Source organism: Schistocerca americana, chromosome X, assembly GCF_021461395.2.
Source record: "Schistocerca americana isolate TAMUIC-IGC-003095 chromosome X, iqSchAmer2.1, whole genome shotgun sequence".
Taxonomy (NCBI): Eukaryota; Metazoa; Arthropoda; class Insecta; order Orthoptera; family Acrididae; genus Schistocerca; species Schistocerca americana.
The window spans coordinates 400,149,871-400,177,507 of record NC_060130.1 but is presented as its reverse complement, the minus strand read 5'-3'; the positions used below and the strand labels follow the sequence as shown (position 1 = coordinate 400,177,507).

General features: G+C 41.4%; 1 protein-coding gene across 3 annotated transcripts in view; it reads left to right on the top strand.

Moving 5' to 3' along the window:
• Nucleotides 1-27,637, top strand: part of LOC124555217 (tRNA:m(4)X modification enzyme TRM13 homolog) — a 158,502-nt gene that overhangs the window by 7,127 nt on the left and 123,738 nt on the right. The window contains exon 2 of one of the 3 annotated variants that reach the window (XM_047129069.1): nucleotides 18,323-18,421. The exons of the other annotated variants lie outside the window; for them this stretch is intronic. The gene's annotated coding sequence lies outside the window, so the exon portion shown is untranslated. The remainder of the gene's footprint in view (nucleotides 1-18,322; nucleotides 18,422-27,637) is intronic. 3 annotated transcript variants of the gene reach the window in all.

Genomic DNA, 27,637 nt, shown 5'->3' with positions numbered 1-27,637 from the left:
GTGGAATGTCCCAAGGCAGGAGAGCTATGGCTGTACTGCCCCAGACACAAGGACACAATGAGCTGCCCACCCAGGGGAAGAGTCTGGTTGCTGCTGAAGTGAGCCTGGAGGTGGGCCACTAATAGGAAGGCACCAATTCCATAGAGCAAGATGTGACACTAGAAGATGGTATGGCACTGGTGGAGGCCAAAACTCATGGTGGCTGTTTGCTGATCCATAGCAATTCCTCATTGTAGTTGGTGCTGTTGGACTGTGAATACCTGTACTAGACCTGACAGTTATATATGCTGGTTAAAAGCACATTTGCTGTGCCAACATACTGTTTCTAGCTATGCAAGTAATAACTATGCCGTGGCTCAACAGTGTAGAAACTGCTTCACCTGTCCTGAGAGAGACCTGTCATTGTACTGTGTCTACAGGGATTCAGTGCTTGGTGTGACAGCCCTCACAATGCATAAACACCCCTGTTGCTGAACAGCATGCTGGCAGCTTGGTGCCTGCCATCTGCTTATGTCTTCTTCAATTACTGTGACTGAGCTGCTGTTGCCCGCAGTTTGCCCAAAAAATAATGATAGTGTTAGAGCGCCTCCCACCTTTGGGAGACCCAGACCCAGTTCTCTACCCTGGAGTGGTCTGCGACAGAACTCAGCGTACACAGACAACATTGTAAAATATTAACAATTTTCTTCCTAAGTATTGGGCAGATTGAGCCACCAGCTTCAGAGGCTTTGAACTTATTGTGTGTTCGTTTCCAGTGGAGTTAAAATGGTTGATGATTCTTGAATTTAAAAAACCTCTAGTGCATTGGGTGGACCATGTTTGACACCAACTCTGGCTAATTGTTCATCTATGCTCAATTGTTCCAAAAATCACCATTTTCACTAACTGATCAAACCTCCTGTTCTCACCAATTAACAGCCACTTAGCTTCTCGTAAAATCTTATTATACAATATGCAACTGCCCTGCCTCTCGCTTGTCATACTACCATGGCAGCTCTCCGTGTGTAATTTAACATGTCACAATTATCGCTCTAGGGCTCTATAGCGTTTTACAACATCGTACATACTAGAAAACATATTTCTCACTACTACTCACATCTCAGTGTTCGCACATACGATTATTTTCAACTCTCTGCTATCACACTTTGTACCTCATGTACCATTGGTGATCCAGTTTTCTGGTATCTGTACCACTGGGGGTGGGCAGTCACATGGATGGGCGGCTGTCCGGCTGAGATAGATGAAAGGTGCGCAGAACAGTTACAATTACTATGGTGCCAGATACTGTGAAACTCAAGGCCACAACCGTATGACATTTTTCATGGCCCTACTGCACATTCTGTAGCATCCGTTCTCCAGAAATACTCCCCTCTTGGATTGCTATGAGGTGTTTCAGGGAGAAAGTTTGTCCAGGTTTTAATGTATTATTAAGAGAGGGGTACTGGGAACTCCCCTAGCAGTATAACTTCTGTGTTTTGTTTAACCTGCTAACCCCTGTAACAGTGGCTGGCAGGTGGAATGTCAGTCCTGTTATGTTGCACACTGTCCCATTAACTAATAACCCACTGCCATGCAGTTGCAGTCTCTTCGCACCTACGAGTCTACGCTGCTCATAGTAGTTCGCTACTACCACTACAGTGTGTATGCAGAGTAGATTTACTGCAACCCTGCTTGCTGGAAATAGGTTTGAGGCTCCAGGGTGTCATGCAGACAGCGCTCACTGTCTGTTTTGCCTAAAAACAACTGAACCTTGCATGTATCTATGCCAGTCTGGTTTACTCAGATCGAGCATATTGTAATCCTTTCCCTCTGGCAGTGCTAGAGTTCCTCTGCTGTCATTATCGCCTGTGTATCTCCAACCTCTAATATTAGCATTATTTTTCCTTTTCTTGCCTGTGTGAATTTTTCTAAGGTTCCCCACCTTAATGGGTTAAGGGCAAATGAGGAAACACCAAAAATGTATGCGACCATTAGCAATCAGGAATTGAACAAGCATATATAGTCACACTGGGTCCATTCTAACTTCTCCTATTGCTCTATAGTCATAAATTATAACTAAACATACTCATTGTGATATAAGCCTACAGTAGCTGCACAGTTTCACTGGATCACCACGCAAAAAAATGCTTGTGTATGATCCATCCTTAAAATGAATGTTCTGAAGCTTCTTTTTAAGTTCAAAATTGGAGGTTTACCAATCTTTAACCATGTCTTTAGGGCTCTACTGGTGATGACTAGGTCTTTTGCATCTCTAACAATATGTACACTCAGGTAGTTAGTATGGACTTATTGTGGAGCTTAGTAGTTCATATTTCTTCAAAAAGCAAAATAGCACACAGCACAGATGAAGGGAATATATGTTGCTTCACATGCAGTTAACTAAGAAAATTCTCAGAACTGTTTTTACTGTCACAAATATTATCAAACGAACCAAAACCCACATTTTGATGTCTATTGCTCATAACTACACTACTGGCTATTAAAATTGCTACACCACCAAGATTACGTGCTACAGTTGTGAAATTTAACCGACAGGAAGAAGATGCTGTGATATGCAAATGATTAGCTTTTCAGAGCATTCACACAAGGTTGGCGCCGGTGGCGACACCTACAACGTGCTGACATGAAGAAAGTTTCCAATAGATTTCTCATACACAAACAGCAGTTGACAGGCGTTGCCTGGTGAAACGTTGTTGTGATGCCTCGTGTAAAGAGGAGAAATGCATACCATCACGTTTCCGACTTTGGTAAAGGTCGGATTGTAGCCTATTGTGATTGCGGTTTATCGTATCGCAATATTGTTCGAGATCCAATGACTGTTAGCAGAATATGGAATCGGTGGGTTCAGGAGGGTAATACGGAACGCCGTGCTGGATCCCGATGGCCTCGTATCACTAGCAGTCAAGATGACAGGCATCTTATCCACATGGCTGTAGCGCAGCCACGTCTCGATCCCTGAGTCAACAGATGGGGATGTTTACAAGACAACAACCATCTGCATGAACAGTTCGACAACATTTGCAGCAGCATAGACTATCAGCTCGGAGACCTTGGCTGTGGTTACCCTTGACATTGCATCACAGACAGGAGCGGTTGCGATGGTGTACTCAACGATGAACCTGGGTGCATGAATGGCAAAACATCATTTTTTCGGATGAACCCAGGTTCTGTTTACAGCATCATGAGGGTCACATCCGTGTTCGGCGACATCACGGTGAACGCACGTCGGAAGCATGTATTTGTCATTGCCATACTGGTGTATCACCCAGTCATTGGTATGGGGTGCCATTGGTTACACATCTCGGTCACCTCTTGTTCAGATTGACGGCACTTTGAACGATGGATGTTACATTTCAGATGTGTTACAACCCCTGGCTCCACCCTTCATTCGATCCCTATGAAACCCCACATTTCAGCAGGAAATGTAATAGTGAAGTGTAATAAGAAATGCCAAGAAAGGAAGGAAAATATATTTGCTTAACAAGAGTGATAGGGCACAAATCGCAGAATATCTGAGTGACCACCATCAAACGTTCATTTCTGAGGAAGAGGATGTGGAACAAAAATGGAAAAAATTCAGAAACATCGTCCAGTACGCCTTAGATAAGTTCGTACCGACTAAGGTCCAAAGCGAGGGGAAAGATCCACCGTGGTATAACAATCATGTACGAAAGGTACTACGGAAACAAAGAAAGCTTCATCATAGGTTTAAGAGTAGTCGAATCATAGCTGATAAGGAAAAGCTGAACGAAGCGAAAAAGAGCGTAAAGAGAGCAATGAGAGAAGCATTCAACGAATTCGAACATAAAACATTGGCAAACAATCTAAACAAGAACCCTAAAAAGTTTTGGTCATATGTAAAATCGGTAAGCGGATCTAAATCCCCTATTCAGTCACTCGTTGACCACGATGGCACCGAAACAGAGGACGACCGAAGAAAGGCAGAAATACTGAATTCAGTGTTCCGAAACTGTTTCACTGCGGAAAATCGTAACACGGTCCCTGACTTCAGCCGTTGCACGGACGCCAAAATGGAAAATATTGAAATAAACGATATCGGAATTGAAAAACAACTGCTATCACTTAGTAGCGGAAAAGCATCCGGACCAGACGAGATACCCTTAAGATTCTACAGTGATTATGCTAAAGAACTGGCCCCCTTTCTATCAGCAATTTATCGTAGATCGCTGGAAGAACGTAAAGTACCTAGCGACTGGAAGAAAGCGCAGGTCGTTCCCATTTTCAAGAAGGGTCATAAATCAGATGCGAATAATTATAGGCCTATTTCGCTTACGTCAATCTGTTGTAGAATAATGGAACATGTTTTGTGTTCTCGTATTATGACGTTCTTAGATAATACAAATCTCCTTCATCATAACCAACATGGATTCCGCAAACAGAGATCATGTGAAACTCAGCTCGCCCTATTTGCCCAAGAAATTCACAGTGCCGTAGACACTGGCGAGCAGATTGATGCCGTATTCCTGGACTTCAGGAAGGCATTTGATACGGTTCCGCACTTACGTTTAGTGAAAAAAATACGAGCTTACGGAATATCGGACCAGGTTTGTGATTGGATTCAGGATTTCCTAGAAGAAAGAACACAACATGTCATTCTTAACGGTTCAAAATCTGCAGATGTAGAGGTAATTTCGGGAGTACCGCAGGGAAGCGTGATAGGACCTTTATTGTTTACAATATACATAAATGACTTAGTTGACAACATCGGTAGCTCCGTGAGGCTATTTGCAGATGACACGGTTGTCTACAAGAAAGTAGCAACATCAGAAGACTCGTACGTACTCCAGGAGGACCTGCAGAGGATTAATGCATGGTGCGACAGCTGGCAGCTTTCCCTAAACGTAGATAAATGTAATATAATGCGCATACATAGGGGCAGAAATCCATTCCAGTACGATTATGCCATAGGTGGTAAATCATTGGAAGCGGTAACGACCGTAAAATACTTAGGAGTTACTATCCGGAGCGATCTGAAGTGGAATGATCACATAAAACAAATAGTGGGAAAATCAGGCGCCAGGTTGAGATTCATAGGAAGAATTCTAAGAAAATGTGACTCATCGACGAAAGAAGTAGCTTACAAAACGCTTGTTCGTCCGATTCTTGAGTATTGCTCATCAGTATGGGACCCTTACCAGGTTGGATTAATAGAAGAGATAGACATGATCCAGCGAAAAGCAGCGCGATTCGTCATGGGGACATTTAGTCAGCGCGAGAGCGTTACGGAGATGCTGAACAAGCTCCAGTGGCGGACACTTCAAGAAAGGCGTTACGCAATACGGAGAGGTTTATTATCGAAATTACGAGAGAGCACATTCCGGGAAGAGATGGGCAACATATTACTACCGCCCACATATATCTCGCGTAATGATCACAACGAAAAGATCCGAGAAATTAGAGCAAATACGGAGACTTACAAGCAGTCGTTCTTCCCACGCACAATTCGTGAATGGAACAGGGAAGGGGGGATCAGATAGTGGTACAATAAGTACCCTCCGCCACACACCGTAAGGTGGCTCGCGGAGTATAGATGTAGATGTAGATAATGCTCAATCGATTGTTGCAGTTCCTGTACGGGCCTTTCTGGATACAGAAAATGTTCAACTGGTGCCCTGGTCAGCACATTCTCCAGATCTCTACTACCCAATTGAAACCGTCTGGTCAATGGTGGCCGAGCAACTGGCTCGTCACAATACGCCAGTCACTACTCTTGATGAACTGTGGTGTAATGTTGAAGCTGCATGGGCAACTGTACCTGTATACGCCATCCAAGCTCTGTTTGACTCAATGCCCAGGCGTATTAAGGCCGTTATTACGGCCAGAGGTGGTTGTTCTGGGTACTGATTTCTCAGGATCTATGCACCCAAATTGCGTGAAAATGTAATCACATGTCAGTTCTAGTATAATATATGTGTCCAATCAATACCCGTTTATCATCTGCATTTCTTCTTGGTGTAGCAATTTTAATGGCCAGTAGTGTATAATACCGGGTGATCAAAAAGTCACTATAAATTTGAAAACTGAATAAACCATGGAATAATGTAGATGGAGAGGTACAAATTGACACACATGCTTGGAATGACATGGGGTTTTATTACAACCAAAAAAAATACAAACGTTCAAAAAATGTCCGACAGATAGCACTTCATCTGATCAGAATAACAATAATTAGCATAACAAAGTAAGACAAAGCAAAGATGATGTTCTTTACAGGAAATGCTCAGTATGTCCACCATCATTCCTTAACAATAGCTGTAGTCGAGGAATAATGTTGTGAACAGTACTGTAAAGCATGTCCGGAGCAATGGTGAGGCATTGGCGTCGAATGTTGTCTTTCAGCATCCCTAGAGATGTCGGTCAATCATGATACACTTGCGACTTCAGGTAACCCCAAAGCCAATAAACGCACGGACTGAGGTCTGAGGACCTGGGAGGCCAAGCATGACGAAAGTGGTGGCTGAGCACACGATCATCGCCAAACAACGTGCACAAGAGATCTTTCACGCGTCTAGCAATACTTCGTGTTGTTGTTTTTTTTGTTCTAATAAAACCCCATGTCATTCCAAGCATGTGTGTTAATTTTTACCTCTCCATCTACATTATTCCGTGGTTTATTAAGTTTTCAAATTTATACTGACTTTTTGATCACCCGGTATATCATAACTATAATATGTGTTATCACAGCTGGATTAAATAAACAGAGAGGCAGTAGAAATGTTTCCGGGGGCTGACTAGACTGACAGACTAGCTAGCCTGAAGCTGTACTAGACAGGGACTAAGAGTAGAATGAATAGAATGTCTGAAGACTAAAAACAGACTAACTGAAATGGCGTGAACTTTGGTATTATAAAGACTCACTCCAGGATATTACTGAACTTGGTTAATTTATAATAGTTTACAAATTCTATAGGTCAGAAAGTTCATTTTTATTGGCTACTGATTTTATCATTATATTTTCTTTGTATAATATTTCTCATGAGCAGCATCTATTACAATATGCAGTACTAATTTTGCCTACACAGTGGAAATCCTGAGTTTATGACCACATGATCCATCTTGCATGTAAAAATTTAGTTATTGAAAATGTAGTAATTTTTAATTAAGGACCCTTTCTCATTGATATGGGTGTGAATACATTCAGAAAAATCAGGCGATTAACATATACTGGAAATTTACAGTGGTTTGGCTAAAATTGGCCCAGGAAGTTTGGACCAGCTGAAATCTTTACTTAATAAGATCTCTTAAACTAATTAAGTTTGGGTTAATGCAAATACATTACTGAAAACGGTAGAAATCGCTCTTTAATTTTAAAGTCGTCTTTCCTTCTGAACATACCTATGAGAACATAAGATTTTCCCTATAGGTAAATACACAGAATTTTGTAATGACAATACCATTTGATTGCCATTATTTCTGACAAAGCTAACTGCAACCAGAACAACAAACTGAATAATCTGAATAATAAAGTTTTTTGGACAGATTTATTTCTACAATATTGATAATTGGCATAATATGTGGCTACTGTAGGAGCTGAATCATTGGAATGTTGAAAAGAAAACTAGTGAAAATTTTATATTGACATCAATAAATGGTGTAGGAGTGCATACAAAGAAGCATGGTGGGCGTAAGCCTGCTTTGGTACACACTGCGTGGTGGATGGCTTCTTGCAGACTGGCCCTTACCACTCTCTCGTCCCCAATGCTGTTGGCTAATGATTGTAACAGCTTTGTGACTATTACCGTCCTGTCCAACACATCAGTTCGAATCTGTATAATTCCTAGATCTTGATTCATGATGCCAACAGAGGATTCTATAACTGCCTTGTTACTTTTTGCTATTTCATTCACTCTGTCCATAGTACCATTTAGCTCGCAGATGTAATTGTCATCCACAGTCTTGGAAAAAGTTTTCAATATACTTCCACCAACACCTAACAAACACCTCCTTTGCTGCTGCAAGATATGTGATACTGCATCTGTTGCCTGCTGCATTTCTGCCGTAACTGTTCATATGACATATGCAATTAATTGTATTCCCCCTCAAACTTCTCTGAATAAACACTTCCTCTCTGTATCTTTTCGTAACCCTGAAAACACATATTTGAACCTTCTCATCTTGTTTCCCATCTCCCATGCATTAGATGTTAGTCCCAGCATACATTGGTGAATGGCGAGTACCACATCCTCTTGCCTGGTAAAAAGCATTTCACTTACCAGCCACTGATTCTGCAGCACTCTCACTGCACCGTTGGTGAAGAGGTGAAATACTGCCGTGACTAGGATTCTTTCCTTCCATATCTCTGGTGCACAGTAATCTGGTAATAGGGAGCTGCAATTGCTTTCCCTCCTCCCTTTTTAAAGGTCTGGTGTCACCTGGCATAATTCTCTCAGCTATGTTTATAATGAAAGCTTGACATAAAACTCTAATAACTGCAGCTCACAAAAAAGCATATTCCATAAAATCTTTTTAAAACAAAATGTCACCTACTGATAACCACATAATACCATAGCTTAACTAATGTTACAGTTCAGCCGAACCTGCTACTTACATTACAACATAACATGAAGTTTACAAAATATTCCTCCTTATTTCCTCAACCTGAATCCATATGGTATTTCATGCAGGGTCATGCACTTACCTTTTTTCTTACTTTCTTTTATGTCCTCCTTAGCAGTGGACGACGGTGCTAATGGCTATGAATCAGAAGCGCCCTGAAATGATTGTAGGTGTCTGGCATGAACTATCATTGTCCTAGTTGGCAAACGAAGCCTGATGTTGACTAGTGTTGGTGATAATGTTTCTAATACTCGGTACAGTCCCTGATGCCTTGTAACAAACTTTTTCATTTTGCCTTTTGGGTTATATAGGCTCCATAATGTTACCCATGGCCCTATCCTTTACTGCTGATATAGTCTGTGTGCATTTTCCTATGAACCCCTGGCGTTCCAGGGCCTTGGTGATCTGCCCTCTTCACACATCTCCATACTTCCCTTAGTGTCTTGGCAAAATTACAAACCAACTTCCTGTCCTTTCTGATTTTTTTGTCAGACCATACAGGGTGGCAAGGGCATCTTCCTCCCATATATCTCATAATGGGATAACCCAGTAATAGTGTGAACCTTCAACTTGTAAGATGCTGTGACAATTGGCAAAGAGTGTATCCAAATCATTCTGGTGAGATTTTATGTAGTAACTCAACATACTATCAACAGTGTGATGCGCACACTCTCTTCTATCATTAGTCCACAGGTGCAATGGATTCATGATTTCCATACCTATAGCAGACAGTTATGTTATATAGTCCGACGTGAAATTTCTCCCTTGGTCTGTGATTACTGCTTCAGATACACCAAACGTGAGCAACCTGTTGTTGACCATGGCTTGTGCCACCATAGCTGTTTGCTAGTTCGGAATGGTGCTCATTTCTTTCTAACATGAGAAGTGGTCATTCTGGAATCCGGTTAAATGGACCTAGGATATCCATTCCAATCCTTTAAAAAGTTTAGTTGCCTCCAGTAACATGTGAAATGGTAATTGTTTATGGTTCATGTCTGCCTGTTGTGCACTTTTTACACAATTTCATACGTACTGGTCTGTGTCTTACTTCCCTGACTTTCACCAGCACTGTTTTGCTACCTTTCAGTTTTGTTGCCCTACAACCTCCATGCCCAGGTAGTGTGAGATTGCGTGTTTCTTTTAACACTTCTTCCTTGAGTTTTGCTGGTACTACTATGCATGCCTCCCAACCTAGTTGACTTATGTAATAGGCCATCACACATGCTGAACTACAGTTGTGTCGTGTACTGCTTGCAGTAGGCATCAGCAGCATGCACTGTCTGACTCCCAGCAAGACTATGACCTAATGACTGCACTACATTCCTGCTCAAACCATCCATGTTTTTGTGTTCTTGCCTGGCTTATGTGAAACTTCATAGTCAAATTCTCCCTGTCTCAAAGGCTAACTTGGTGCGGCTGCTAGAAGGATCCTTTAAAAATAATAACCATTTTAGAGCTGTATGATCAGTTACCACCCTGAATTTCTTTCCATACAAATAACACCCAAATTATGTCATTCTGTACATCAAGCTGAGCATTTCTTTTTCTGTCATGGAATAGTTCCTTTCTGCCTTATTCAGTTGTTGCAAAGCATAAACCACAGGATGTTCTTTACCATTCACTACATCGCAGTGTCTGATGGGAAGCATCACATACAGCACAAACTCCTTCTGATAGTCTGAGAAAATCAAAACTGAGCCCAATGTCAAAGTTTTTCTCACCCTCCTTTGTCCACTAGATTTTCATGCCTTTTTTCAGTTGTTGCTTAAGTGGCTGTGCAACATCTGTGGACTCCTTTACAAATTTGCAATAGTAATTGGCTATCTCCAGAAATGATTGTCGCTCCTTACTTGTCTTAGGAACCAGAGAAGCCCATACTGCTTGTACTTGCCTTGCTTATTGAATACATGTCCTAAGTAACCAATTTCCTCTGAAGCAGAATGACAGTTCTGCATGCTTAACGTAAGATGTGCTGTACATAAGCTCTTAAAAACCTCTCTTAACCATTTTATATGCTCCCTTGTATTCATCGAGAAGACAGTTTTATCATTGAAGTGCACCATGTGTTTCCGAGGTTTCAACCCCCTTAGTACCCAGTCCAGCAACTGCTGAAATGTTGCTGGTGCATTCCTTAACCCAACTAGCATCTTCCAGAATTGGTAATGGCCCCAGGAGACCATGAAGGCTGTCTTAGGTTGGACGCCTGGAACCATCTCTAACTAATACCACCCACTTCTTAAACTTATGGTTGAGAAGTATTGCCACTGTCTCAACTTTTTGATGATCTCCACAATATTGGGTATTGGGTAACTCTATGCTACCATTATACTATTAAGATGTTGATAGTCACACCGAAATCCAGAATCTTCTGCTGTGTTTGTTGTCATGACCATGACGGCACTCCACATGGCCTAGTTATTTCATTGTCTCTCTGTTAGGTAATGAAATCCTTCATAATTGGCTGTATATACTGACGTATACAATAAAGTTTCTGATCTGCCAGTGCTTTGTTCAGTTTTGGAATTCAATGTAAATTTTATGGGCATCACCGGAATAAAATAAATACTTGAACTTGAATAGCCATTTTTCCATCTCCTCCCTTTCCATTCCTTTCAGATGCTCTACTTTCTTATGTAATGCAGATTTAGTGGTAGCCTGAGTGTGAACATGATTCACATTTTACATGTCCCAATCCTTCTCCTCTAGGATGTCGAAATTTGTTACTAACGGTTTCTCTGTTATCTTTACCTCATTGGTGCCAAAATTATCCATATTCACCAGTTTCGCACTATCTCTCTCTTTTTCGTGCAGAGTGATTCTGCTCACAAAACAATGTGACGTATGCAATATACACTACATGATAAACAGTATCCGGACACCCCAAAAACATACATTTTTCATATTAGGTGCACTGTGCTGCCATTTACTGCTAGGAACTGCGTATCAGCAACCTCAGTAGTCATTAGCCATTGTGAGAGAGCAGAATGGGGTGCTCCATGGAACTCACAGACTTCGAACATGGTCAGGTGATTGGGTGTCACTTGTGTCATACGTCTGTACACGAGATTTCCACACTCCTAAACATCCCATGTCCACTGTTTCTGATGTGATAGTTAAGTGGAAACATGAAGGGACACGTACAGCACAAAAGCGTACAGGCTGACCTTGTCTGTAGACTGACAGAGACCTCCGACAGTTGAAAAGGGTCATAATGTCCAATAGGCAGACATCTATCCAGACCACCACACAGGAATTCCAATACATAGTGTGGCAATCCAATGGCAGGGTGTGGGTATGGCGAATGCCTGGTGAACGTCATCTGCCGGTGTGTGTAGTGCCAACAGTAAAATGTGGAGGCGGTGGTGTTATGGTGTGGTCGTGTTTTTCATGGAGGGGCTAGCATCCCTTTTTGTTTTCCATGGAACTATCACAGCACAGGCCTATACTGATGTTTTAAGCACCTTCTTGCTTCCCACTGTTGAAGACCAATTCAAGGACGGCGATTGCATCTTTCAACACGATTGAGCACCTGTTCATAATGCACGGCCTGTGGTGAAGTGGTTACACAACAATAACATCCCTGTAATGGACTGGCCTGCACAGAGACCTGACTTGAATCCTATAGAACACCTTTGGGATGTTTTGGAACACCACCCTTGTGCCAGGCTTCACCGATCGACATCGATACCTCTCCGCAGTGCAGCACTCCGTGAAGAATGGGCAGCCATTCCCCAAGAAACCTTCCAGCCGCTGACTGAACGTATGCCTGCGAGAGTGGAAACTGTCATCAAGGCTAAGGGTGGGCCAACACCGTATTGAATTCCAGCATTACCGATGGAGGGCACCATGAAGTTGTAAGTCATTATCAGCCAAGTGTCCGGATACTATTGATCACATTGTGTATCACTCTCTTCTATAGTGGCTCTATTGTGCATAACATATCAACAGGCAGCTCAGGTTCTACAGTCACCCAAAGCAACTTTCTGCTGCCAGCCAGCACACTATGAAGCAAATCAAGCCTTAATATTTCTGTCAACAATTTAAGTGGTTTGCCCCTTAAGACAGATGAACCTGGCAACAGTACTTCACTGGCCATAGTCTCCTCCAGCTAGAATGTTGTTCCTCTAATTTCTGGTGTACATCACCAAAGGTCAATTTTGGCATGATGTTTTAACAGAAAGTTAGTCCCAGGATCATACAGTAAACCTCATTTATACAAGGCACTATTTATGTACATTGCTTAAACTGAACCATCCCAACCTAAAATTTAATACTGCTAAACCTAATGACTTTACATCAGTGTCTCCCACCCCATGCAATCTATAAAGCAGTGCATTCAGTTGCTTCCAATCCACGAGTTCCAGACGTACCAATGACACATGCATCCCTGTGTCCAAGAAAACTCGTGTTTTTTACCTCCCACAATTCCCACTATACCATATTCCACCTACACAAAAGTATTTGTAGCACCAAAATTTAGCAGTGATACCAGTCATCAGTGTGCATGTCGGGAGGGAATTCCCTCTTGTGTTTAACACCTGTGCACTTCCCCGTATCTATATCTTCCGTTACTTCTACAATCTCGTTGTTGATGTCCACCTACACTGTTCTTATGCCATTGAGGTTGCTGACACTGCCACAGGAGATGCCACGAATGCCCATGCCTATCATGTTACATTAACGGAAAATACCCCTCGTGAATCACGTTACCCCTGTTGATATGTCAATCTCTTCAAATTCCATAGCTGATCTGACAGCTGTGTATATGTCATTTGGGGTACCTGTCCGAACCCTTGTTGACACATCAGCTGACAGGCCCTTCAAGAATGCATCTAATGCCCCATGTTCCAATTCTTCGTGCATAATCGTATTTGCCTCATCACTCATATGTTTTCCATTAATTTTCCATATCCTGTTGGCACAGCTTTCCACTGTTTCACTAAGCCCCTTTGGAACACCACTCAATTGTTTACAGAAAAACTTTATGCTATTTTTATTTAGGGCCTATATCATTGCAGAAGGCATTGTTTCAACTGATCAAGAATTTGTGTATTTCTCAACCCCTCCAAACATCTGACAAAGCTGTTTACCTCCTCTATCAACCATAATTTTGCTATGTGCAATAATTGATAATCTGACCAGTCTCTGATCTTCCAGTTGATTCCAGGTCATCCAGGAAAGACATTACATACTTAGCTGTCTTGCCAGAAAAGGGAGTGATTAAATTGATAGTGGCTGGATCTCTCTGAGTGCTAACTGCTCTTCTTTATTGACAAGTTACCCAAGTAATCCCAAATTCTCTGCTTTCAACCACACTACCTCATTAAGAAAAAACCACAATGCTTCTTGAAACTTACTGGCAGATTAAAACTGTTGAAACTTACTGGCAGATTAAAACTGTGTGCCGGACCGAGACTCGAACTAGGGATCTTTGCCTTTCGGGGGCAAGTGCTCTACCATCTGAGCTACCCAAGCACAACTCTTGCCCTGTGTTACAAGGTTCTGTTATCATCTGCTCCAGGAGTAGTGCTGTTGAGACTCTTGTGTCTTCAGGTCTATGTGATTAGAACGTAGGACACAGGATGCATTTCAGACAAGGTTTTTCTTTTTCCTACATGTGTTTGCTCTCCAGTCTTGCAGACAATCTCAGTGAAATGTGGTCAAACACATGCACTCCAATAACTATTTGGCTGTTTGTAGACACCTAAGTGATTGAGCAGTGTGCAGAAGGAAACCACCAAAAGGGTGGTTCGGCAAGGATGTCTTAATACTGTACAGCCAACTGACTGTATTTGAACACCATAGCACCATTGAAGAGTGAGTGGATCACATTGCAAAAGCTGCTGACATATCCTCGATAGTTTTCAGACCAGCTACATAGACATCATGTTCCCTGGTGATGTGAGGATTGCTTCTTCACAATCATTGTTAGGCATGCACCTCTGTGAAACTTCAAATGCAGAGAATCTTATAGCCCTTCAGGATGTGAGGGCAAAAGACCAATAAACAATTGAGGAGAGCAAAATGGTCATGGTGAGTTTCTCTGCTCCAAAGCATTCGGTGGACCCATGACCCTTTAGTGAGCCCCTCTGGTGGTTCATGATTCTTTTGTGAGTATGTTCATGGTGAGCATTGGGCCCCAGGCTATTGCAACACCTCCTTCCTTCCTTGTACTACAATCTCCCATCTCTGACTATCGTTACTTCTCTTACTTTTGAACCCATGGTGGCAGTCCTTGGAGTTTTTGATTCTTTCATTTACCCATTTCTCTTTTTACTTTTCGTCATAAACTATGTGGTTTGTGTTATTTTTGGTCCTCTTTCGAGTTTGACCTCAACTTTTCAAAATTTTTCCTGTAGTGTGGACTGGTTGTGGAAGGACACCTTTAGAAGAAGAAACTTTTGTATGGTAAGAGTATACTCTATGCCCAGTAACTAAGTTGACTCAAAAAGCCAACATGGTCGTCAGACTGTTGTGGTGAGGTTGTCATGTACCTTCTCAGTAGAGCCACTAGAAAACACAGAGATATCATTTCTGACAACAGAACTAACAGCTTCCCACATATGCCAAGGAGCAGATGCCAACCTTCTTGGTGCACTGGGATTCAGGGTAATGGCCATCATGCCAAATGACCCTTACTGCGGTGGAGTGGTGCCAATGGTACAGTCCTTGACTGGAATAGGCGGCATCAGGGCAAACGTTTCGCTGATAAAATGAATCAAATTAACCTAGAACAGTGGCCATAGTGGTGTGGATGTCTCGGTGGACAGAGAGACATGCTTTAATGCAAAAACTTACCCCAATTACGTTCCCATTCTAGCAATGCCAGGAATAACTGACAAGCCTAGAGAAACAAAGCCTACAAACTCCTTCAGTACATAGTATGGTCTGGAACTGATTGAGATTCCTATGCAACAACAAAACTGTTAGACTTTCTCAAACATACTGAGGGTAATTGTAGGGAGGTAGATGCATCGGGAAAAAATGACAAATTGATCCTTGCTTATTGAAACATCAACATCTACACAATCAAAAGCACTGGTGAAATGTGAGAAACTGGGAGACATTTCTGAGGCCTCCGTAGTGGTGCAGCTGGAAACACATTGACTGTCACTGGCACCATCAGAGGGGAGGGCATCATCCAAGGTGCCCTCCTCCCTACAAAAAGCAGAAGTGCAAAGTCACACAAGTTACTGGATGAATGAGCCACAGGTGGTGGGTCACAGGACAGACTATTCATCGTCCATTCCAGAGCGTAAAGACAACAAACTCTCACACAGTCTCAAACACCAGAGAGACATAACGAAAGAAACAGAGAAATAAAAAGAAGAAAACCCAAATGGAAACAGATCTGGCAGTTCTTACCAAACCCCTTTTTACATATTACAGTATCTGCAATAACAATAGCTAACAATAGCCATGTATTGGGAAAGATAAGGTTGTGAAGGAAGTTTCTGGCCGACAGCACGAGGTCAAGGATATAAGGTCAATATGTTGTAAAAATATTTTTGTTACCAGTAAGTCAGATATATGTACAATAATTAACAATCATTCTCAAAGTATAGCAGGTGAATTAATGAAAACTCAGTTTCTACTGATTTAACTCTCATGGAAAATGGCTTTACAAGACTTCTATCTGAAATACACCTCTGTGATTCTGACAAGGGAGAGACTGAGTCAATAATTAAATTGCTGAAGACTGTCACAGATATGAAGAGGTATGTAGTAGGATACTAAAGCGCTGTGCTGCATACGTTAGCCCAGCACTTTACCACATTTGTAATTTTTCCGTTAGGAATGGTTAGTTTCCTGAATGATTAAAGTACTCAATGGTAGCTGTATGAGGGTCACTCCTAAAGAATTGCACACTATTTTTTTTAAAAATCCATCTTTTATTCTACATGTTTGAAAGTTTTTCAGTGTGTAGATACATCCTTTAGGAACAATATTTTCATTTCTCCACACAATTTGGTCTCAGGGGTCAGTGCAGGGCCTGCTGGTGCCTTCTAATATGACAGTTGATTCTAAAATATTCCGCAATCTCAGGCATCTGTCTGATGATGTCACAACCCGACCATTGCGTCAATACGTATAAACTGTTTGGCTTGCTGAGTATGTTCTGAGTTTGTAACAGTTTTCTGAGTTGTTAAAGCCTCTGATGAAGACTCCAGCAATAGAAAATATAAGCAATATTGCAAATACTGGCTTTGAAAGCCTACATTGTATGTTAGATGTACCTGTGTCTAATCGAAATTTAATTGTTTTGTTAGCTAATCTTATGTGGACGAAAAGTTTGTTCTTCTCTTTGTGGACTGCTGTAGACATTGTTTGTGCCAGTTGCACTGGCTCAACCATCAAAACATGCACTTGCTGAGAGCTGCGCAGTAGCCATGTGGTAGACTTGCACCGTGACTGGCAGCATTGTAAACAGATGATATGGCTATGACCTTGCTTATCACAATTGAAACACTGTGCTTCATGACAAGGACAAACTTGTGTATTATGATTATAAAGACAATGAGGACAATACTTCTTCACATTTTCTGAAGTACACATTGTGTACTATGTGACTGAAAGATTTTACCTTACTTTTTTGAGCGCTGTTTTTATTCATTTTAACATGAACTGGAGACTGATTGCTTTGTGCACAAGTAACAAGGGAACTAGAAGGGGCCTCAAAATTAACTTCAGCTGTGTCCACAATACTTTGGGACTCTACAATGACAAAACTGTTTTCAGTTCTGGCTGGAAATTTTAGGATATCAGTGCATACTCATGTATCTGATACATTCTGTCTGATTGCATCATGTAGCATAATATCGTTATAACTTTGTAGAATACTTGAACCTACTATGTCTTGTTAACCCTCTAAGTTCTGCAACCCACTGTTTCAGTGACTGTTCAGGGTGCTTGTTAAGGCAAGAAAATTAAAATCTCACTGCAGCAACATGACTCAGTGCCTTGTAATGTTCGTCAGATTTTCTAACAAGTTTCTCATAGTCAACATCATCTGGACAAGAGTCGGGAAACAACTTTTTACACAGGTGATAGATGTCGGCTCTGAGAGTTGACAAAAAGAACACAATGTGCGTGATACCTTTAATGCTGTATGCAGTGAAGTATGCTTCTAGTTTAGCATGATATTCAGACTGTCCTCTTCCTTGTTGTTAAAGTGATGAAACTTGGGTGCAGCAACTGGCTGTGGTGCTGCTTGTTGTAACAGTAAGCTCATCAGGTATTGAACATGGAGCAGCAGTTGTTCAATCTGCTGTGCATGAAACTGAACAACTTTGTTTAGTCATGGGGCTCAGACATTGTTAAACACTGTATGTTTGGTACAACACACAAAAATATGTTTGCCACTGGGACTAATGAAACACTGTCTTGGAACACACATGATAAAATCATTGCTGCCATGGCACTAACATCACACTATATTGGAAAACACGTGAGAACATCATCACCACCATTTTTGTATATCCTGTAGCAACTTAGATGACAGTTAAATAGTTTTACTCCTGAAGGAGGTCAAGTGATTACTACAACACATATAAAGATTACCACTTCACTTTAGTAAAACTCTTTTATACAAAATACTTAACTTGGATGCAATTTATGTATATGTGAATGACAATATATATTTTAGTACAGTTGCTGAACACAATGATAACTGTTAACTATTTTGAATAGCACTGAATGATGGTCAAACATCACTGTAAATTTGACAGTAACCTTTGGTTCACAGTGCTGACTGATGATATTCTCACTGCCAGATCTGAGCTATGTTGGTGATGCGATCAGACTGGGCTATCAAATAATGGGGCAAGCAGTGCTGCACTCTCATGTAAGTAGATTTCCAGCAGTGGTGTCGTACCGAACCACTGGAGGGTGTGTCTTGGCTGACATTTTTCTTTATGGCTTTGTGTGGCAGTGACTGTCCTTAGCTTTTGGTTCTGTCATGAGATATCAACTTTGCTATGGACCCTTACTCTTTGGGTGACACCACAGCTGTTGCACATAAAGCAGTTCAAGATGAACTTTTTGGGGAAATTAAAGTCCATACACTTCCCTGGAAGAAATTCTTGGCTACAGATCAACAGGTTCTAGCAGTATTGTACCAGTCACAGATTTTAACCTGGTTCAACTATGGCAGTCTTGCTTACAGTTCAGCACCTCCTCCTGTTTGAGACCATCTAGACCCTGTGCTCTACCTTGCGATTGAAAACAGGGCTAACAGTAGCAGCGAGGCTAAAAGACGTGCATCAGGATCACTTTTTTCTGTTGACAACATGCCTGCCTATCCCACAGACAGAGCTTTCTTCATGGTGTATTCCTTGCCTTGTAGTGTGAATTGACTCTCAATGTGGCATCAAAGGTGACACAGATGCTAATATCCATAGTTTTAGCTTCAGTTCAGTTCTCCCCATCCACACTATTTTTAGTTAGATATATACTTATGGCTTGAAGGATGGATGAGATAGTTGGCTTTGCATTTGTCGACAAAAACATTTATGAATGATAATGCAGTTTCTACACAGTAGTACGAGTAGCAGCATACGCACATCTCACTGGTATAATATACTTTTCTATCCAGTGACTCCCTCAGTGGTTCAAAAGTTACTCACATTGTCATCCACTGGTCTACACCATTCAAAATCTTTTATACAACCACCACAGTACAGAAACCCCCATTGTATTTCTCTAAACACTGAACAACATAAACATCCCAGGCAATGATTGTGCGAACTGGCATCATTGCTCTGCATAAGCTAAGGAAGCCCCAATGAATCGGCAGCCAATACAGAAACCAGTGGCTAACTTAAAGGTGTATCTTAGATGGCACATCGTACAAAACTGAGATGAAGAAAAGATGACAGTTGGGTGACCAACATTTACCCAACTCATACTGAACAATAGAAGCCTCCACCATGCGGCTTTTTGCGGATGATGCTGTAGTATACTGAGAAGTTGTAGCATTAGAAAATTGTAGCGAAATGCAGGAAGATCTGCAGCAGATCGGCACTTGGTGCAGGGAGTGGCAACTGACTCTTAACATAGACAAATGTAATGTATTGCAAATACATAGAAAGAAGGATCCTTTATTGTATGATTATATGATAGCGGAACAAACACTGGTAGCAGTTACTTCTGTAAAATTTCTGGGAGTATGCGTGCGGAACGATTTGAAGTGGAATGATCATATAAAATTAATTGTTGGTAAGGCGGGTACCAGGTTGAGATTCATTGGGAGAGTCCTTAGAAAATGTAGTCCATCAACAAAGGAGGTGGCTTACAAAACACTCGTTCGACCTATGCTTGAGTATTGCTCATCAGTGTGGGATCCATACCAGATCGGGTTGACAGAGGAGATACAGAAGATCCAAAGAAGAGCGGCGCGTTTCGTCACAAGGTTATTTGGTAAGCGTGATAGCATTACGGAGATGTTTAACAAACTCAAGTGGCAGACTCTGCAAGAGAGATGCTCTGCATCGCGGTGTAGCTTGCTGTCCAGGTTTTGAGAGGGTACGTTTCTGGATGAGGTATCGAATATATTGCTTCCCCCTACTTACACCTCCCGAGGAGATCACGAATGTAAAATTAGAGAGATTCGAGTGCGCACGGAGGCTTTCCTGCAGTCGTTCTTCCCGTGAACCATACGCGACTGGAACAGAAAAGGGAGGTAATGACAGTGGCACTCAAAGTGCCCTCCGCCACACACCGTTGGGTGGCTTGTAGAGTATAAATGTAGATGTAGATGTGAAAGTGGAACTTGTCACATTACCCCTCTTGAAAGGAATCTGTTGTCTTCCATGTCATCCATATAGGTCATACCTACCTCAGTTTACATACAGAACGACCTCGATAGTTCACCATATCCATGAAGTATGTCCAGACTCACATCAACAGTTACGCCTTTAGTCTGCAAACTGAAGAGCATGGCAGATCTGTAGGTAGATTATTTCTTGACAAATCGTTACCACAGACCCTGACAAATTACACAGTGAAAGCAATCTAGACTTTTACCTTCTTATTGGAAAGCGGATATTGCCACTTGATTTGTTGAAACACTCATTTCAGTGATTGACTTACAAGACGGAGTTAGGGAGGGGACACCTAATGCCCCTCATTTTGCCCCAGGGTGATCCTTACCCATGCACACCCCTGCCCAGAGATAAATTAAAAAACTTATCTCCAAATACTCGAAATATGTGTGTATATTATTTTTTCTTGTGGGTAAAATATTCCGGAGGTAAAATAGTCCCCCATTCGGATCTCCGGGCGGGGACTACTCAAGAGGACGTCATTATCAGGAGAAAGAAAACTGGCGTTCTACGGATCGGAGCATGGAATGTCAGATCACTTAATCGGGCAGATAGGTTAGAAAATTTAAAAAGGGAAATGGATAGTTTAAAGTTAGAAATAGTGGGAATTAGTGAAGTTCAGTGGCAGGAGGAACAAGACTTTTGGTCAGGTGAATACAGGGTTATAAATACAAAATCAAATAGGGGTAATGCAGGTGTAGGTTTAATAATGAATAAAAAAATAGGAGTGCGGGTTAGCTACTACAAACAGCATAGTGAACACATTATTGTGGCCAAGATAGACACAAAGCCCATGCCTACTACAGGAGTACAAGTTTATATGCCAACTAGCTCTGCAGCTGTTGAAGAAATAGATGAAATGTATGACGAGATAAAAGAAATTATTCAGGTAGTGAAGGGAAACGAAAATTTAATAGTCATGGGTGACTGGAATTCGTCAGTAGGAAAAGGGAGAGAAGGAAACATAGTAGGTGAATATGGATTGGGGGGAAGAAATGAAAGAGGAAGCCGTCTGGTAGAATTTTGCACAGAGCATAACTTAATCATAGCTAACACTTGGTTCAAGAATCGTAAAAGAAGGTTGTATACATGGAAGAATCCTGGAGATACTAAAAGGTATCAGATAGATTATATAATGGTAAGACAGAGATCTAGAAACCAGGTTTTAAATTGTAAGACATTTCCAGGGTCAGATGTGGATTCTGACCACAATCTATTGGTTATGAACTGCAGATTGAAACTGAAGAAGCTGCAAAAAGGTGGGAATTTAAGGAGATGGGACCTGGATAAACTGAAAGAACCAGAGGTTGTAGAGAGTTTCAGGGAGAGCATAAGGGAACAATTGACAGGAATGGGGGAAAGAAATACAGTAGAAGAAGAATGGGTAGCTCTGAGGAATGAAGTAGTGAAGGAAGCAGACGATCAAGTAGGTAAAAAGACGAGGGCTAGGAGAAATCCTTGGGTAACAGAAGAAATATTGAATTTAATTGATGAAAGGAGAAAATATAAAAATGCAGTAAATGAAGCAGGCAAAAAGGAATACAAACGTCTCAAAAATGAGATCGACAGGAATTGCAAAATGGCTAAACAGGGATGGCTAGAGGACAAATGTAAGGATGTAGACGCTTGTCTCACTAGGGGTAAGATAGATACTGCCTACAGGAAAATTAAAGAGACCTTTGGAGAGAAGAGAGCCACTTGTATGAATATCAAGAACTCAGATGGCAACCCAGTTCTAAGCAAAGAAGGGAAGGCAGAAAGGTGGAAGGAGTATATAGAGGGTTTATACAAGGGCGATGTACTTGAGGACAATATTATGGAAATGAAAGAGGATGTAGATGAAGACGAAATGGGAGATAAGATACTGCGTGAAGAGTTTGACAGAGCACTGAAAGACCTGAGTCGAAACAAGGCCCCGGGAGTAGACAACATTCCATTAGAACTGCTGATGGCCTTGGAAGAGCCAGTCCTGACAAAACTCTACCATCTGGTGAGCAAGATGTATGAGACAGGTGAAATACCCTCAGACTTCAAGAAGAATATAATAATTCCAATCGCAAGAAAGCAGGTGTTGACAGATGTGAAAATTACTGAACTATCAGTTTAATAAGTGACAGCTGCAAAATACTAACGCGAATTCTTTACAGACGAATGGAAAAACTGGTAGAATCGGACCTCGGGAAAGATCAGTTTGGATTCCATAGAAATGTTGGAACACGTGAGGCAATACCAACCTTACGACTTATCTTAGAAGAAAGATTAAGAAAAGGCAAACCTACGTTTCTAGCATTTGTAGACTTAGAGAAAGCTTTTGACAATGTTAACTGGAATACTCTCTTTCAAATTCTGAAGGTGGCAGGGGTAAAATACAGGGAGCGAAAGGCTATTTACAATTTTTACAGAAACCAGATGGCAGTTATAAGAGTCGAGGGGCATGAAAGGGAAGCAGTGGTTGGGAAAGGAGTGAGACAGGATTGTAGCCTCTCCCCGATGTTATTCAATCTGTATATTGAGCAAGCAGTGAAGGGAACAAAAGAAAAATTCAGAGTAGGTATTAAAATTCATGGAGAAGAAGTAAAAACTTTGAGGTTCGCCGATGACATTGTAATTCTGTCAGAGACAGCAAAGGACTTGGAAGAGCAGTTGAACGGAATGGACAGTGTCTTGAAAGGAGGATATAAGATGAACATCAACAAAAGAAAAACGAGGATAATGGAATGTAGTCAAATTAAATCGGGTGATGCTGAGGGAATTAGATTAGGAAATGAGACACTTAAAGTAGTAAAGGAGTTTTGCTATTTAGGGAGCAAAATAACTGATGATCGTCGAAGTAGAGAGGATATAAAATGTAGACTGGCAATGGCAAGGAAAGCGTTTCTGAAGAAGAGAAATTTGTTAACATCGAGTATTGATTTAAGTATCAGGAAGTCGTTTCTCAAAGTATTTGTATGGAGCATAGCAATGTATGGAAGTGAAACATGGACGATAACTAGTTTGGACAAGAAGAGAATAGAAGCTTTCGAAATGTGGTGCTACAGAAGAATGCTGAAGATAAGGTGGGTAGATCACGTAACTAATGAGGAGGTATTGAATAGGATTGAGGAGAAGAGAAGTTTGTGGCACAACTTGACTAGAAGAAGGGATCGGTTGGTAGGACACGTTTTGAGGCATCAAGGGATCACAAATTTGGCATTGGAGTTCAGCGTGGAGGGTAAAAATCGTAGAGGGAGACCAAGAGATGAATACACTAAGCAGATTCAGAAGGATGTTGGTTGCAGTAGGTACTGGGAGATGAAGAAGCTTGCACAGGATAGAGTAGCATGGAGAGCTGCATCAAACCAGTCTCAGGACTGAAGACCACAACAATAACATCACCCATACGAAAAATAATGTTTTTTTGCTGTTTGATGGTATGCTTTGCCTGTAGTTTCAAACCATCGTGACCTGGGAATCCATCCAAACTTCCATAACTACATTTTTCACTCTTTATTAATTCTTTACTAATCTGAGAGATTTATCCAGTGGTCCCAATCCAAGAGCTCTCCAATACCAGTGATCCATCTGTGCCGTACAATAATCTTACAATTTCCCAGCTGCAGACGTTATATCAACCCACTTGTGCTGTGCAATGATCATATCATTTTCGCAGCTACAGGTGCTTTATCAGCCCCACATGTGCTGCATAATAATCCTAACATCTTCCCAGCCACAGGGGGCTATAACAGCCCCACTGGTGCTGTCTCTATTTCTTCCTCGACTATATGTGCTGTATCAACCCCATACATGCCATACATTAAAAAATCCCTTTAATTCCATTACTTCTACATATCTTCCAACACCTGATGGATTTTCCCACTATGTCACTTCTTTCACTTGGTTTGTTATTGGTGATGGATCTGCTGGTATCATGAACATTACTTCTTGAGGGAATTGAAGCAGTTTAATTGGTGACAACCATCTTGCAACCATGTGGTATCTCAGTGTTTTTGCTGGTCTGGGACAATGCTGCATGATGTGAAGATGGTAAATCATAACCTAACATTACTTTTGTTATTCTTTGTTCTTGTTCTATTTTATCTGCATTCGGCACTGCTTTAATCAATTTTAATGTACCAAGTCGTATCTGTTAAATATTCTCCTGGTTGTAATATTTGCCTAGATTATATCACCTGCTATTCTTGACTTAGCCATGACATTAAATCTTTCATGATGCCTGTTTCTACTTACTAATATACGTGCTACTCCTCTCATTCTTACCCATGCTAAAACATGTCTCTATACATTTCCTATTAGCAGCAAAACCCAAAAACTTATGCCTCTTGTGGCTTACTCTCATGAAATTACCAAAGTTTTCATGGCACCCATGGTTTTCCACAACTGAGGCAGTTATACTCTCTACACTGGCTGGTGTACTTCCGTTTTTTATGGCAAACCCAACAAACTATGGGATGTGACTCAGTGAATGGAGTGGAGTGCCCAGGTAAATTGTATTAAGTACATATTACAGGATTTAATGGTTCAGCCCTGGGTCCCTTACAATACACTACAGAAATATCTAACTTGTACATTATGGGAGAGTATTGGAAGTGCAAGCCAAAGGATGTAGATTGTGAGGTAACGGGCGAGTTGTGGCGCTCTGAAAATATTCTAAGATCAGAGTTGGTTGACCGCACGGACCGCTCGGTGGGCACGGGCCACTCGACAGGCCGACCACTTGATACCAGACATTGGCCGAAGCAAGAGGGGTCCAGCCCAAGTGTGTGGCTGGGAATTCCATGGTGACGCTGTGTTGATGAAAGAGACTTGTATGTCGAGAGTGCCAAAAATGGCGGACTTTGTGAAACCGTCATGGCAGACATTTCACAGTTTGTATAGAAATTAATAGTAGCCAGATGAATCATGATACCTCAGAAAGAAACATATACATTACTATTATTTGTACGATGATTCTGATGGTGCCATCAGATTTTCAATATCTTTATTAATTTAAAGTTTAGTATCTGACAGTAAATTATACAACCAGCAATGAATTTCCAAAATCTAAACGGTTCATCCGATGTCATCGATTAATGTGTCTTTAGAAAGCTATTAGTGTAAACCTAAATTGGCATGAATTACAGGCACGTAACTTGAATAGTACATGAGCTATTCGTAGTGCCGACTTGTGCACATGTGAGATTTCCGTGGCTTCTACAGTGAAGACATAGTGTGCGTTTAGAAGTGAATATCTCGTGAGCTATGTTGTTGTACATAACTAATTACATGCAGTAGGAATCTATTGTTTCTCTGTTATTCAACTTATATTTTATTTAATTGATGGACCATCGACACCAATAAGTGTTTTGCAGAAATATACCACATTCTCAAAAGTACTTCTACTATCGTACTCATCCTTTAAAGTCCTTAAGGTAGTACCTGCAGTTTGTATTTAATTGAAAGCTTTCATTTATAAATTTCTATGTTACATTTGCAATTACTGAGTGATTGGAACCTTCGACCATTCGATTCATGTGTAAATTCGTGCTGTATACTGTAGACTCAGCAGTATTTGCCTTGTAATGCATCAACTACGTATCCCAGTGCCTAGACAGCAAAACCAGTCAAAACTTTTAATATTTCAACATTGAGTCAGAGGGAACGTTGTTGAGGTCCATCACACCACACCATCACATCATTTCATTTATATTAGAAAGCTCGTAAGATAATCCAATGAGTGAAAAACTGAAGTTCAGGTTGCTACTTACATGTCATGCTGTCCCTGTTGAATCTTCAGCATCCATCCATCCATCCACTTTCATTCACCCTTTCTGAAAGGCACTGCTACAGAACTGTGGCACTGGCTTCTGTCATCTGGTTGTTCATTTTAATCTTCAGCAGTCTTTCTTACATCAGTCATAACGGGAGAATGGTTTGTGGGTGTGGGATGGGTGTAGTTCTGTGCTGAAAATGGGATGGTCATGTACCATAGGATAAGGTCCTGCTGAGGATACAACAACTTCTTTACAGCTTTGACTCCATGATGTAACTAGTCCAAAGTGGCTGTGGATGGGCATGAGGACGAATGCAACAAGTCTTAAATTAATCCAGTGTCAGCGTCTTCAACAACATAGTTTTCATTGAACACCAGTTAGGTGCAATTAAATCACAGGAAATAATAGATCTTGATTGTTCTTAGACTAAACAGAAAAAAGATTTCTTGAGGTGGATACCTCTTAGCAGTTGAAGTACTGTGAAGATTCACTAAATAATTCGTTAGTTCTGAAGAAAACTGTAACTTTGTTAGGCTGGTAAGCCTTATAACATGAATGTGCACACACGTACATGCACACGCACGTGTGTACACACACACACACACACACACACACACACACACACACACACACACACACACACACACTGTTGGTGCACTCTTGGTAGGCACAACTTGTGGCCAAACAAAGAACAGGAACTGCACCGCATTAGGCAAAAATATATATGTCCATATGCGAGCCAAATGGTGATGGCTCGAAATAACAGAGACCAAATCAGTGTCCTTAATATATCCAAATATTGCAAGGTCATTGTAAATGAGTCCACTGGAGAGCATGTGGTGAGCTGAGACATGAGACTGAGACAGTCCACAGCAGTCGTTAAATCTACCACAGTTGTTTTACCCATGTGATGTGATGCCAGCAGATGTATTATTCTGTGCTACAGCTTAACAACCTCACTGGGCAGATGCGTAATTACATCAAATGCTCCATCTATATGTCCAGCAGGATTACACGATCCCTACCACCTTGAATCAGCCCATAGGACTGGAAGTGTTCTGAATAGTAGAGAGAAGGACATGGTGTGGCACGCTGCGAGGGCTGTGGTGCAGCTTGTGCTGGTGGTGGTAAAGGAGCCATGCCCATGTGCAATGCCAAAGATGCAGAAAGTAACAGTATCGGACTCGCAGTGGGCTGTGGGTCTTCTGTCACCCAGGCCCTAATCCATAGGGGTGATTGACACCAGCTCAAGTACTGGGAATGACAGGTGTCCACTGCCTGTGATGTTGTGTTGGGGCCATACCTTATGTGTGACAGATCCAGAGATGGAACTTGCACTGGATGGCACAGATGATGCTAGTTCCAGTGCTGGTGATGGATGGTATTTTCCATCTTGGTATTATTATGTATAGGAAATGAGGATACACATCTATGAAAACCGACCACTGGTCCCCATGGAACTAGCTTGCAAAATCTGTATGCACCCAG